The following is a 12,778-nucleotide window of genomic DNA, read 5'->3' on the forward strand; positions in this document are numbered from 1 at the left end:
GCCTCAGCCGTGCCTCTAGCGCAACGGAGACGAGAGGCGGTTTGCTGCGGGGCGCCCTTCGGCAAGCCTCAAGAGGGGGTGCCCCGGGCTCCGCTGCTTTTCTCCGGCAGGTTTGTCCATTTGCAGGATGATGACTGATGGCACGTTCTGCGCTCGCCAGCGTCCTCCTGTCTCGCGTCATCTTCTGCCCTTTTCGTGCTGGCTTTGTAACTCTTTATTTCTTGAGATCAAGAATTTATGAATCAAAAGATGGGGGAGTGGAGCCATGTGGAGGCTGAGTCAGATTGTGAAAAAGGAAAGCCAAGCGAGAGTGTGCAATTGCGTATCGCATTTACAAACACGGTTTCATTCATCTCCATATGTTGCTCTGGTTACTACTAATAAAGCTCTGGTTTCTCAGACTGGTTCTACCCTGGGAACACTGTTTGATCTTCTGGGGTTTTTACTCTATAGCCTCCACCGTATTTTTGTTATAGTCTGTTATTTTCCCAATCATGTTTTTATTATATTGAACACATATTAATAACAGAAATAATATAATATGAGTGTATTTCCCCCACTCTCCTCTTTTGTTCCTATTATTCGATGTGCAAAGGAGTGACACACCATTGACCAGCAGCATTTTTTTCCCTTTATACTGGTAAGATTTCCTAATTGTAAAAACAAACAAAAATATTATTTCCCTAAATGCACACCCCTGTTTGCTTCCTCCTTATTTTCTTATCCTGCTGATGATACCCAGCTCCATCATGGTGCTTTTGGAGCTGCAGGAAGTCCACCTTTGTCTACTGGAAGATTTCTGTGGAAGCCTCTATAGGCAAAGGGAGCCAGAGAACAAGGTCTGCTTGTGGGTCTTTGGGCTTAATGGTCTGGGATTGTCTTCCCTGGAGGGAGGTATAACTGTGGAGTGTACAGTAATTAATTTAATCCAACATTGGGAGAGGAGGAGGAAAGATTGTATTGGGAGAAAAAAGAAGGGAGCTTTTTTAACGTTTTAGTTGTAAGATCTAAGTGGCAATTTCAATGACCTTCATGATTTCTATTTTAGACAAAAGGCAGCATGCTAGTACAAGGGTATCATTTGTCTTCTGGCCTCATCCTTTGTTCCCCTTGGGTTTAGCCTGTCACTTCCCAGGGCTTGACTCTGTCCCTCCTTGGGGCAGCTCTCACCTGTGACTCTGAGAAGTGCTGTTCTGGCAGGTGAGTTTGTTTTGTTTTTTTTTTTTTTTTTTTTTTTTTTTTTTTTTTTTTTTTTTTTTTCTCCAGCTGCGTATTTCCCATCTTCCCTGTTGTGTAAGGTCTTCCCTCTTTCTTCTGACCCTCTGAGTCTCTCTTCTCTGTATCTTATTTATGCTTCAGTATTTCTGTCTTGCTAAGCATTGTGCTGATTACCTTCTCCCTTCTCTCTGCTTTTTGTCCACTCATGCCTTTTTTCTCATTTTTATTCCCTTTCATATAACATCTTTTTCCATTTTTTTCCTCTCTCTTTTTCTGGCCTGGTTTTTATACCTTCTCTTGCTTTCTCCTGTCTGACATCTCACTTCATTGCCTTACTCTCTCTTCCTCTTGACATTTTTTCTCCATGGTGTTCTTTTAGTCATTGTCCTCCATCCTCTCTCCTGACTTAGACTTACACATATGTGTGTGTGTGTTTGTATATTTCTGCTCTACTCCAGATATCCCATTCTCCAGCTGAAACAAAGAAGTGACTAATGCTGATGGCCTGATCCTATTGCATCACTTTCTCAGCACCTGAAAGATATTTTACATCCTCAAACACATGTGTTGGGTAGACAGAAGAATTAAGTATGTGGGAAAGGTTCCTAAATTCAGAAGTGGTCTTGAGAAAATGGTGCTCTTGGGCAGCACAGTGAGCAGAGGAGCAGTTATTGTGCTCCTGCTGACAGTACCAGAGGAGGATTGTAAGCCCCCTGAAACCAAGGAACTAATGGCATTTTCTTTACATTTCTAAATTTCTGATTTTTGCTAATGAAAAGTGTATAATTTTAGATAAGGGACACCACCATCTATTTGAATTATCCCTTGAATATCCCTGGACTGATCCAAAATAAGACCCCACAAAAATTTTTCTCTTTTGCTAGTTGTTTCGTTTCACACCTTTGTTAAGCCACTTTTGTGCAGCAGTTGGGAAATAAATGCTTTTCTCCTTGTGCGAATGAAGCTCTGCCTCTGAAAAGGGCTCTGTGTGAGGCAAGGCTGGGATCTCAGCTCGTCAGCTTCCCTTTTTCTCTGGAGCCAGGGGAAGAAGAGAGAGCTGTGACTTCAGGATCATATGCATTGGGTGGGAGATAGAAGAGTACATGCATAACCCAGAAATGTTACATTAACCTCAGGATAGGGGTGGAGTTGTTTAATATTTCCCCTTGACTGTCACTGACTATAAACAGCATCGTTGGGGATCAAGGGCAAATGTTAGATTTTGCGATTTTAAATAAGAGTCTTAGTTTAAAAAACAAATCTGATTTAATAATTAAACTATTTTTTTCCCTTTCAAAAAGTGTACTACTAACTGGCTGGAATGAAAACAGCTCCATCCCACGGATTCCACCTCCGTTTTCTGGCAGCTTACCTGACTCATAGAGTGGGGGATTTTATATGCCACCTACATCAACTCAACATTTTCCTTTGTGGTGAGAGTTAATCACCACCCTTGTCATATTATTTCACCGACCCTCTTGAAGATGTAATCTGTCAGAGGGGATTCTTCATGCTTCAAACCAGCCTTAAAACTTCTTATAGAATAGTTTGGGTTCTTTCTGAAATTGGTGAACATACACAGGCAGTCCATTGCAATAAGGGTTTCTGTGTTAGTTATTAAAAATTGGCATTTACCTCAGGATCAGGGAAGAGGGAGTTTCTGTTTGCAGAGGACTCATCTCTGATGCAAGATGTGCCACCTGGAGGGTTGAGATTCATCAGCTGAAAGTAGCGGATCATCAGCCAGGTAATCACTGCAAGAGTTGTGCACTGAAGAAGCAGCTGTGGTACTGTAGCTGCAATGATCGAGGATTTAAGAGGGCAAAGTTTTGTCAGCAGAGGCAATGTTTATAGTAGACTAACAGAGTCAGGAAAAAAGGACATGCATTTGGGCACATAAAATCTCTCCTTATAGCCTGTTTATATAACCTGTGTGACCCTGTCCGTTGAGAGGAGAGAGACTGTGTGTAGCAGACTGATACTTGTCGAGCAGAAAATACTACACAAAAGAAGACAGGGAGGTAGGATTGAGAATAAAACTCAAAGGTGATATTACAGTAAATACAGTTTGCGCAGGAGGCAATGGAAAAGGGGGTAGGAGGAACTGAAAGTGCACCTCCAGGAAGGTTATTGGAAGTTACGAAGAGGACATGAGTTACCCCGGAAAGTGAGAGGAAGCTTGAACAGAAAAGTGTGTGAGAAGAAATTCTCAAAATGAGGTTCAAGGAGGGTAGAGACAAAGGCACAGCTGAGATGGCTCTGGAGCTCAGCACTGAAGAGAAGTCTTAGTGTGAAGGAGAGCCAGGGTAAGCATTCGATGAAGAGTCTCCTTATTTCTCTGTCACAAGGGCACAGAGAATTGAGGAATGGGAAGGAGAGGGGAAAACCAGAAGAATCAAAGTGAACCATGACAAATATGCATGAAGGAGGGGTAGGGAAGCTGCTCTTTGTAGGGAGAAGTCCTCTTTTGGTATTTTGTGGAAGCTGGAAAATGATTGAATAACAAGTGGGGTGCTACAAAAGAGGAAACAGGGAGCGTCACATCAGGAACGAGCTGTCTGTCCATGCCCAATATAAATACAGGTTATTTCTATTCTTAGTGTGTGTAAGCCTTAAAATGCCTTGCAGATACAGCAGTTCTGCCCTGAAGATATGGATACTGTAGCTGTCTCCTCCTTCCTTCTCCCATGCTAGAATGAATCCCATATTCTCTCCTTTCCTGCACTGTGGGTCGTCAGCCCAGCTCTAGGCATCCTTATCAATTGCACCTGCCTGATAACTGGGGCACTACTCAAGAGGAGGACTCGGGAGCTACCCTCTTCTTGAAGCAGAGGCATTAATGATCTCTGTGGAGGGTGCGTGTGGAGACAGGCACCCACAGGAACGAAGTGTACTTATCTGAAGAAGGAGCAGGTTGGGAGACCATAGCAGTGGGGAAACTAAAGGTGTGGAAGCCTCAGGAGGAAAGTGAGTGTAGGAGGATAGAGCCACGGATGGTTAAAAATAACAGTATAGTACAGATAATGTGGCACTCCACTGGCATTTTAAACCTGCTGCTGTTGAGAATCCTTCTGTGTTTTGAAAAGAGAGCCTTACATTTAATTGTTTTAATTGCTGCTGACCAGGCAGGGCTGCTGGCATTTTGGGTCTGCTGTTTTGTCCAGCAACCCCCATTTTCTTCACTGCTGGTCTAGTGGTTGCAACTGAGTCTTCAGCAGAAACCTCTTTGCACCCTGCCTGATGAAAATATTAATGCATCCCTAATGATACTTTGATTTCTCTGGAAGGAGATGGCTGTTTTTAGCTTATATCAGTATAGTGACCAGCACACCAAGTCCATGTGATAACGATGATATCACAAATTAAAGCTAAATTAAAACACCATTCACAGGCAGTTTGTACAATGTGCAATTTGGGCATGGGCTAACCTGGCCTGAAAGCCTTTTTATCCAGTGTTGCTGGAGAACTGCAAACATTCATGTGTTAGTCTCTGTACAGATATCACATGTTGGACGGAACCAAGATGCCGCAAACCTGCTGGGCTTTGAACCTCCTTGACTCTTGTAATGGGTGTGAGAGAAAGAAGGAAAGATAAAGGAAGGAGAAGTGCAAGAAGGACCTCTGTGCACTTTGGTAACAATTCTTCAGTAGCTCAGCAACGTAGAACAGAAGGATATTGTCTGGTTGATGTAGAGCAGTTACTTGCTGTTGCTGGATCCATATCCTAGCATTTTGTTGTTGGTGGTGGTAAAAATCAGGTTCTGTTTTTGATCTCCTTTGTTGCCCTCATCCTCCCACTTCCAAGTAAATGAGGTTCCTTCTTCTCCAGTATAAATTTATCCATGAATATTTTAAAATAGTTTATTGTTGGTTCTTGTGCCAGAGTTTACTTTTACCTTCAATAACTCCTGAGTTCTTAGTGCTCACCTCTATCTATTTCTAGAGAATAGCCAGCTCCCCTCTTTGGCGAAGTTTTGCCATGCTGACCCAACCATGCTTTTATCTTCCCCTTCTATCCACCAAGCTCTCAATTTTCCTGCTTCATGCAGAAGATGACCTCTAATGCTCAGAGGACTCTCTTCCTGTGCTAATGTGATCTAGTGGCTGTAGCAGACAAAGGTGTCAGCAGTCCTGCATCATATTCCCAATCCAGTTATTGGATCGGGGAAGGACATTTATCTTTGTTTCCCCGCAGGCTCCAGTAATAGTCACACATCTCCATTTTACAGTGAAAATGCTATTGCCATGCCAAATTAATTAATAATACACACATAACAATATTTTCAGTATCCTGTAGCAATGAAATCTGACTCTGTGCCACTCGCTGCCCATTGGCTTATGGCATGGCATGCAGTCCTTTTGGATGTACCCATGTGGTGCCCACAGCTCTGGTGTTTACACTCCACGTTCCCAGGCACCCATGCTTTAAAGCCGTGATAAAGCACTGTTCACGTATTCCTGATGTCTTCATTCATTGCATGCTTTCCACTGATTTTTTTAAATCGTTTTCAGGACTTGCTGAAATGTGAGTAATATAACTGGGAAACAGTGACTGAAGTTAAGAGACTCTCGTTTAAAAGGAGTATTGGTCATCATCGATTACAGCTGCACACAGGATGCCCTCGCTTGGCTCTTTCTCCTCACATGGGGGGGCAGTTGGTGATACTGCCCAGGTCTGTTGAGTATACGTGCATTAGACCCACACATTGCAGGAAGGATGTTGAAAAGTTTTGCTGGGTTTATTTCACCCATGCCATTGAGGATATGCGGTAATACTTACATTGTGTTGTACCCATGATGACCTTGGTCTCATCTTCAATCTGATTTGGGGACATAGCTTTCCACTTCAGCGTGGTTTGATATCTGTACATATTTTTCCCAGTCAACATAATATGGCCAGAGTAAGCACTTTGGTGTAAGATCCCTGCTTTTGTTTCTTTTTGCTACACAAATTATCTGTAGCACTGGAAAAGGTCACAGAAACCTACTGAAACCTGGGGGTGGGGCATGTGGGAGGAAGAGGTGCCACACATGTCTCTGTTGGTTCCCACATAACTGCCTTAACTCTGAAACAGCTCTCATGTCCTGGGGCCCTCTCTTCTCCCTCTCCCACCCACTCTCCCCTTACAGCTTGCAGATGTTGGACGGTAGCTTCTTGCATATTTTTGGCCATGGCTGAATTAGCACATTTTTAATGGATGCCTTTTTCAGCACCAATGAAAAGAGTCTAGAATTTTGATAATTCTCTGTTACTCCTTAAAATCCATAAAAATAGTTTTTAAATGCCATAGCAGTTTTTTTTAGGTTTATTGTCATTACTGATTTAAAGACTATGACTCTGTTGTGGAAGTGTCCTGGTTTGAGCTAGAACAGAACTAATTCTGTTCAGCGATTTCACTTCTCAGCTCAGTCTCTCCTCAGTGATGGCACTTTCTGAAGTTAACGGCCTGTCTGTGCAGACAGCGTCTGCTTCTAGCAGTGACAACACTTGATGTTTACAGTCACTACCAGGGACTGGTCTGCAGAAAGGCTCTTGCTCATTCTTGCTCCTGCGCAGACCAAGGTCACTGCTCAATCCTGTGTCCCACGGGGGGGTGCAGTGAGTTAGAGGCTGCACCTGTGGGGAGGAGCAGCCAGGACAGGTGACCCTGAACTGACCAGCAAGGTTTTCCATCACATGTACGTCGTATTTGGTATAAAGCAGAGGGATCACAAGGGTCAGTCTCTCTCGTCTTCGGTGGCTGGTGGCCGAGGAGGACTCTGTCCCTTCTGCCTTCGATCCCAATCCATGCATTCCTGAATCCAATTCCAGAATCCAGCTCCTGCACCCGGTTTCTGTCTGATGCTGAGCCCAGGCTGGGCCTTCCCTAGTGCCTGCCCACAGCATCAGTGGTGATGGTGATGCGTTTGCCCAGGGGGCTTGAGTTCGGTATTGAGTTTGTATATTTTTGTCTATATTTAATTTTATTATTCTCATTAAAGCAGTTTCAGTTTTCTTTCCCAATCCGTAAGTCTCTCTCCCTTATTCCTTTTCTCTTCCCGTTTGGGGAGGGGGGCAGCGGGTAATAGGGAACATCTGTTGTTTGTCTAGTGGCCAACCCAGCCCTAACCCATGACAAGGAGTTATTTAGATATAGCAGACTCAGTGAGTTTATGGTCTTCTGCTTTTCCAGAGAAACTGAAACAATGAGGTCAAAGATCAAGTGATTTTCAGTTCTGATATGGCACAGAGCAATTTATTTTGAATTTACACTTTTTATTTTCAAGAGCACATCGCATCATGGAATAAGTAAGGCACCTTTCTGATGTGTAACGTGTCATTAGCATTGCACACCCCACTCACTTGTGATTTTTTTGTTCTCACACTCATCTCCAATAGTCTGTACTTTGCAAGTCACCAAGAAGATATATAGAGCTTGTGATGCTGCCAAGTAGCTGAGCTGCTGCAATGTCTTGCTTGCTTCTCCTGCCCAGCAGGATTGCTCCAGGTCGGTTGGAAATCATCCGCCTGTACGTGGTTAGCAGTCTCTGGCCTCTCCATGCCTTCAGACCAACCTTGCTGAGTTAGTCTAGGGGCAGGAGCTAAACTCTGTGCCAAGACACATTGCTGCTGCTGACAGGTTGACCTGCAGTGGGTCAAGTTGAGCTGAAGTGGGATACGAAAGGAACACAAACCTGTTACTTGCAGAAAGGATTTGTGGCAGAAACAGCAGATCCTGATGACTCTGAAACTTGGAAAGGAAGATTGTGCTGCAGTTTATGTTGTGTTAAAGGTTTTGACTTATTGCTGAAACCCCAGGAAGGGCACGAGCCTGGTCATGTTCTCTGTTGGACTCATTAGTACTGAGGGCTTTCTGAGGATGGCCATGATAATACAGGTTTCTCTTAAATGCTGGCACGCTGTGGGAAAGCTGACTGGAGTGTAATTGTAGGTGATGCTGATACTGGGTGTACCCTCGTAAACATTTAACAGTTATTGATCTATAGAAAACATCGTTTCTCCTTTTTGAATTTATTAGCTCCTGTTGGCCAAGTGTGTAGATCAGAGGTACTCCAAAGCAGGTAGATAATGAGTGCTTTTATAAAGAGCAGATTAAAGTCATGGTAAAGCTCTTTAAAGTACTTAGTTATTTATTCACAATAGCAAAGCCTTGACAAAATGCGGAGTCTGATTTTTGTGAACTACTGTGCCTCCTGGATTCCAGTGGAAATCAGTGTCGGCTGTTGGTGCTAAGCATCATTAAACATTGTATCGGTGGTTTTAGGCCCAGGTCAAACCCCTGTTGATTTCAGGCACTCCTTTAATCAGAGTAAGGACAGCAGTATTTAGCCTCCTGGCAGTCATTCTTCTTGCAGCACTGTTGCTCTGCTTGGTTCATGGGTAAGATTCTCTTTTCTTTGAAAACTGAATGTATCTTCTCTGCAGAGCGCTCTGATCTAGGGTCCTACTCCTTACTTTGTACATAAGCATCTCTGATTGATACCTCTGCAACCCTGAGAAGTACTTACAGCTTGACCAGAAGTAGCACAAGAAATTACAGCTGTTGGTGGTGATTAGAAATGAGTTTTCTAAAATCATAAGTGGAATGCTAGGAAAGAAGATAAAATAAAATAGAAGAATACCCTAGGGAGTATCATGTACTGAACTCCCGGGCCATGTGTTAACACGAGCAATGATAAGGATCAGTCAAAGAGTTAGGAGGCCAGTGTATCTCCAGGCTCTGTTCTGCTTGTTTTTCTTCTAAAGAAATCTAAAGATCACACAGAGTATCTGTGTTGGGAAGTGAGTTTGTAGCATTTCTTCCTATGTTGAGGAGGAGGGGGCATCTTCAGTTTTAACATGTTTCCACAGTCCAATATGCAAGCATGAATCTCTTCACTAGAGGAATTGCATGCGTGTATCTAAAGTTAAAAGTTAGCCATTTAAATGATAACTTTACAGGAGCAATCGTATAAAAATGCAGCAGAGCATTTGGGATTGGGAATGGGACCTTATTATTGATACTGGATTACCTAGGATCCCAAAACTGATCTCTGCGTCCCTCCACCATTGGAAGAAATCAGGCATTTCACTCTAGTTTACCTTATTCTAGGAATTTCTCCTCCTTATTACTTCAAAGCAAATATTACCTCATCATCACATGCTAGACAGCATACCAAGAAAAAAAATTTTTCCAGTCCAAAATATGACTATCAGTTTTTGCACATGAGACAGCATCAACGATGTCTCATGGTGACTCATTGCACTTCTAATCTCCTTTTGCTACCTAAGGCAGAGCTTGCTACCAAATAAACCATGAAGCATCTGCTTGCTTTCTCAGCTATTACTATTTAATGCACCTGTTGGATGAGCAAATTCCTGTTTAATAACTTCCAGGTAGATGGCTGTACATTATAAAAGGGGAGGAACATGCACTTTGCAGAAATACGGTGTCCAACAACAGTGATTTGCTGACATCTGGTAATTTGTATTTACCAGAGCTGCCGTCTGTGCTCTTACAAGCATTTCAGAGTAGATGAAGCCATTAGAAAGCCTTTTCCTTTTGGTGGAAACACTCCCTAATTTGTTGCCCTTCTTTGTGTTTCAGAACAAGAAAAAACAAAAGCAGCAGCAATTTTCACTTTACATTTCTTGACATGTAGGATTAAAGCCAAAGTTTTTTATTTCATACAGCAAGGGAAACTAAGGAAGGGGACAAACATTGGACAGAACTAACAGGACATTCCTATTTAAGGGGCAGAATAAACAGCAAGTGCCTGTTGGCTTTTACTCTAGCGAGGATTGAACTAGATCATTAGATTAGCAAATATCAGATGTCCTAAAGATGAGAGCTGGAGTTTTTGCTATGTATGTTAGATTTTTTTACCAAGAAGTGCTGATGCTAGAAATGTAACCTTTATGGTTGATTAGGAAATTGCAGCAAGGGAACAGCCTGATGGGCATGGAGATTTACAGTGGATGCCACAGAGCTCATCTCATCAAGGACAACTTTTTATAGGAAAAAGAAGGAAAAAATCCAAGTGCTGTTTCCACCCCTGCATGAGGAGATGTTCAAAAGGCCAACTAATAGTCCATCCATGCACACCGCTGGGAGCAGCTTGGCACTGGTCCTACAGACTCGGCAGCAAAGGCAAAAATGAAGTAAAATGCTGCAGGAGCTTCCCTGCTTGTCTCTCTCTCCATCAATATATCAGGCCTGGGGAAAACAGACAGCATCAGGCTTCACGTGGGATTTCTCAGCAGGACTCCTTTCCCATCTGGGATCTGAGAGACTGCGGTGATTTGTATCTTTGAGTGTGTTTTTAGCTCATTTTCCTTTTAATGATGATGAAGAAAGGGGTGTCAGCACAAAGGAAGATGTATCTGTCACTCTGTGCTGCTCTGGTTTCTAGCAGCAGGCAGACTGCTGCTTGGAGCTGGCTAGGAAAAATACTGAGGCAGGTTTTGATGTTCATTTTCTGAAGAAGGAAAAAAAAAAGACAGCCCTGATATCTGATTGACTCAGAGCATACAAAGCCATAAAGGAAAAAGTATGCCCAAAGATTTTCCTCAAAACCCTGAAACCTTCCAAATGTCACCATGCTTCAGAGAGCCTCCTTTTGCATGGCCATAACCTGTGCCCCAGGGACCTCAGTGGCTTGGCCCTGGAGACGAGCACCATCTTCCCTCCTTTGGAGTCCTTGTGGGAGTCTCTTGCTGCAGTATCCCATGGTGGGCAACACCGCTCATAAAGCATGTTCTGTACAAGAGGTACTCAGCTTCAGTCTCAAAGAGTCATAGAAAGGCTGGAGGTGCCTTTGGAGAACATCTAGTCCAGCCCCTGCTTAGGGCTGGGTTGACCACTGTGGGTTACTCAGAGCCATGTCCAGTTGCATTTTGAGTATCTCAAAGGATGGAGGCTCTGCAGCCTCTCTGAAAAATCTGTGCCAGTGCTTGGTCATCCACACAGTGAAGTCAATCATGATGGCAGCACTTCCAAACACACAAAACCCCCCCATAATACTAATAATTAGTAACCTTTCCAGATTTTTCTCTCTCTCTTTTTTTTTTTTAAGGAAAAAGACATGCAACGATTTTCATAAAAAGAAATAATTAAAGTTCGCCTCGTTTTCCCTCAACAAACTCTTCACGTGGACACTTCAGGAATAAGCCCATTACATCTTTCTTCATGCCAGAGTAGCACCTGCCTGTGGATTGCGTTGCACTATTGACAGAAGAGTTGATGATACCTTCAACCATTATTAACTTTATTTATTTAGCACCTGGCAAACACAGTCAAGCCCTTTGTGCTAGGCACTGCCCAAACAAACTGTACAGAAGACAACCTGTTTCCAGAGAAGGTGTTATTTACCTGTTAAACAGTAGGCTGCAAATAAATGGGTGGGGGGAAGCAAGGACACCAAAGCTTTTGTGGTAATCTCTGAACTTTAGCATCATTGCTTCCCTCACGGCTCTACATGGGAGAACAACGAGATCCTGGCAGTGGTACCCAAGGGCATTAGGCTGTCACATGAACAGAGATGTTCCGTAGGTGTGACCTTTACTGGAGACATATGAAATCACTCTGGTGCCTGTTGGGCACTGTATTCATCTTTTAAAAGCTGCAATACAAGTTTACTTAACAAGTAATACATCTTGTAGAAGGACATACTTTTTTAAAAACCTAGGAAATTATCATTCACAATTTTCATTTGTGGTGGTTTTCAGCCAGGAAATTATCTCAAGAGAAAAAGAAGCAAGTGTACAGTTATTTCTTCTCTTGGAAAAATGCCTTTCCATTGAAAAGATGTTATATTCGACTCTGCAAATGAGAGTGCTAGGGGATTTCTTTTCTCAAGTAGAGGAAGAAAGGAGGAAAATCATGGCTTCATGAGAGGAAGAAAATGTAGCATTTAGGGGGGCAGGTGTCAGAGAGTTTTGAATAGTGTCCAGGACTTTCAGGGCAGTCCAGCACTTGCCCTTCCAAATGCCTCCACTGAAAAGAACACACAGGAGAATGAATAAAAGGGTTGAGGTGTCACAGTCAAGCACATAGCACATGAAAATCATGTCTGGAGATTTTAAAGAAAAGGTAAGAAATTCATCTAGGAGGATACACCAGGATACTCTCATCATCATCATGGCTTGGCTTCGCGAACGAAGATCTGGGAAGGGTTTTTCCCACGCTCACTGCAAGCGATGAGTGCACCCTTCGGGCCCGCGCGGTGGATTTTTTAGGTGAGGCGCAGCGTGCGCGGAACTGGCTCCACCCTTTACACCTGAGGTTCATCTGCCAGGGCCTAGTGAGCTTGGACGGTGACAGCGAAGTCCTCGGGTCACAGGTTTGGTTAGAGTATCCTTCTCTTAGATGATGGAGCCTTACAAGGCTAAACGAGCTCCATCTGCCCGGGTCTGGAGTCAGAGTTGTCCTTCTCCTAGGATGGCTGCCCGAAGGCTAGTGAGCCCATCCTGCCCGTGGACACACTTTGTCTGACCCTTCAGTTGAGACCTGTCTGGCTTGGGAGACCCCACCGGAGGCACATGCCACCACCAGCACAGCTCTCAACCTCACAAGGGCAC

This window comes from Buceros rhinoceros, unplaced genomic scaffold (assembly GCF_000710305.1).
Source record: "Buceros rhinoceros silvestris isolate BGI_N320 unplaced genomic scaffold, ASM71030v1 scaffold5866, whole genome shotgun sequence".
Lineage (NCBI taxonomy): Eukaryota > Metazoa > Chordata > Aves > Bucerotiformes > Bucerotidae > Buceros > Buceros rhinoceros.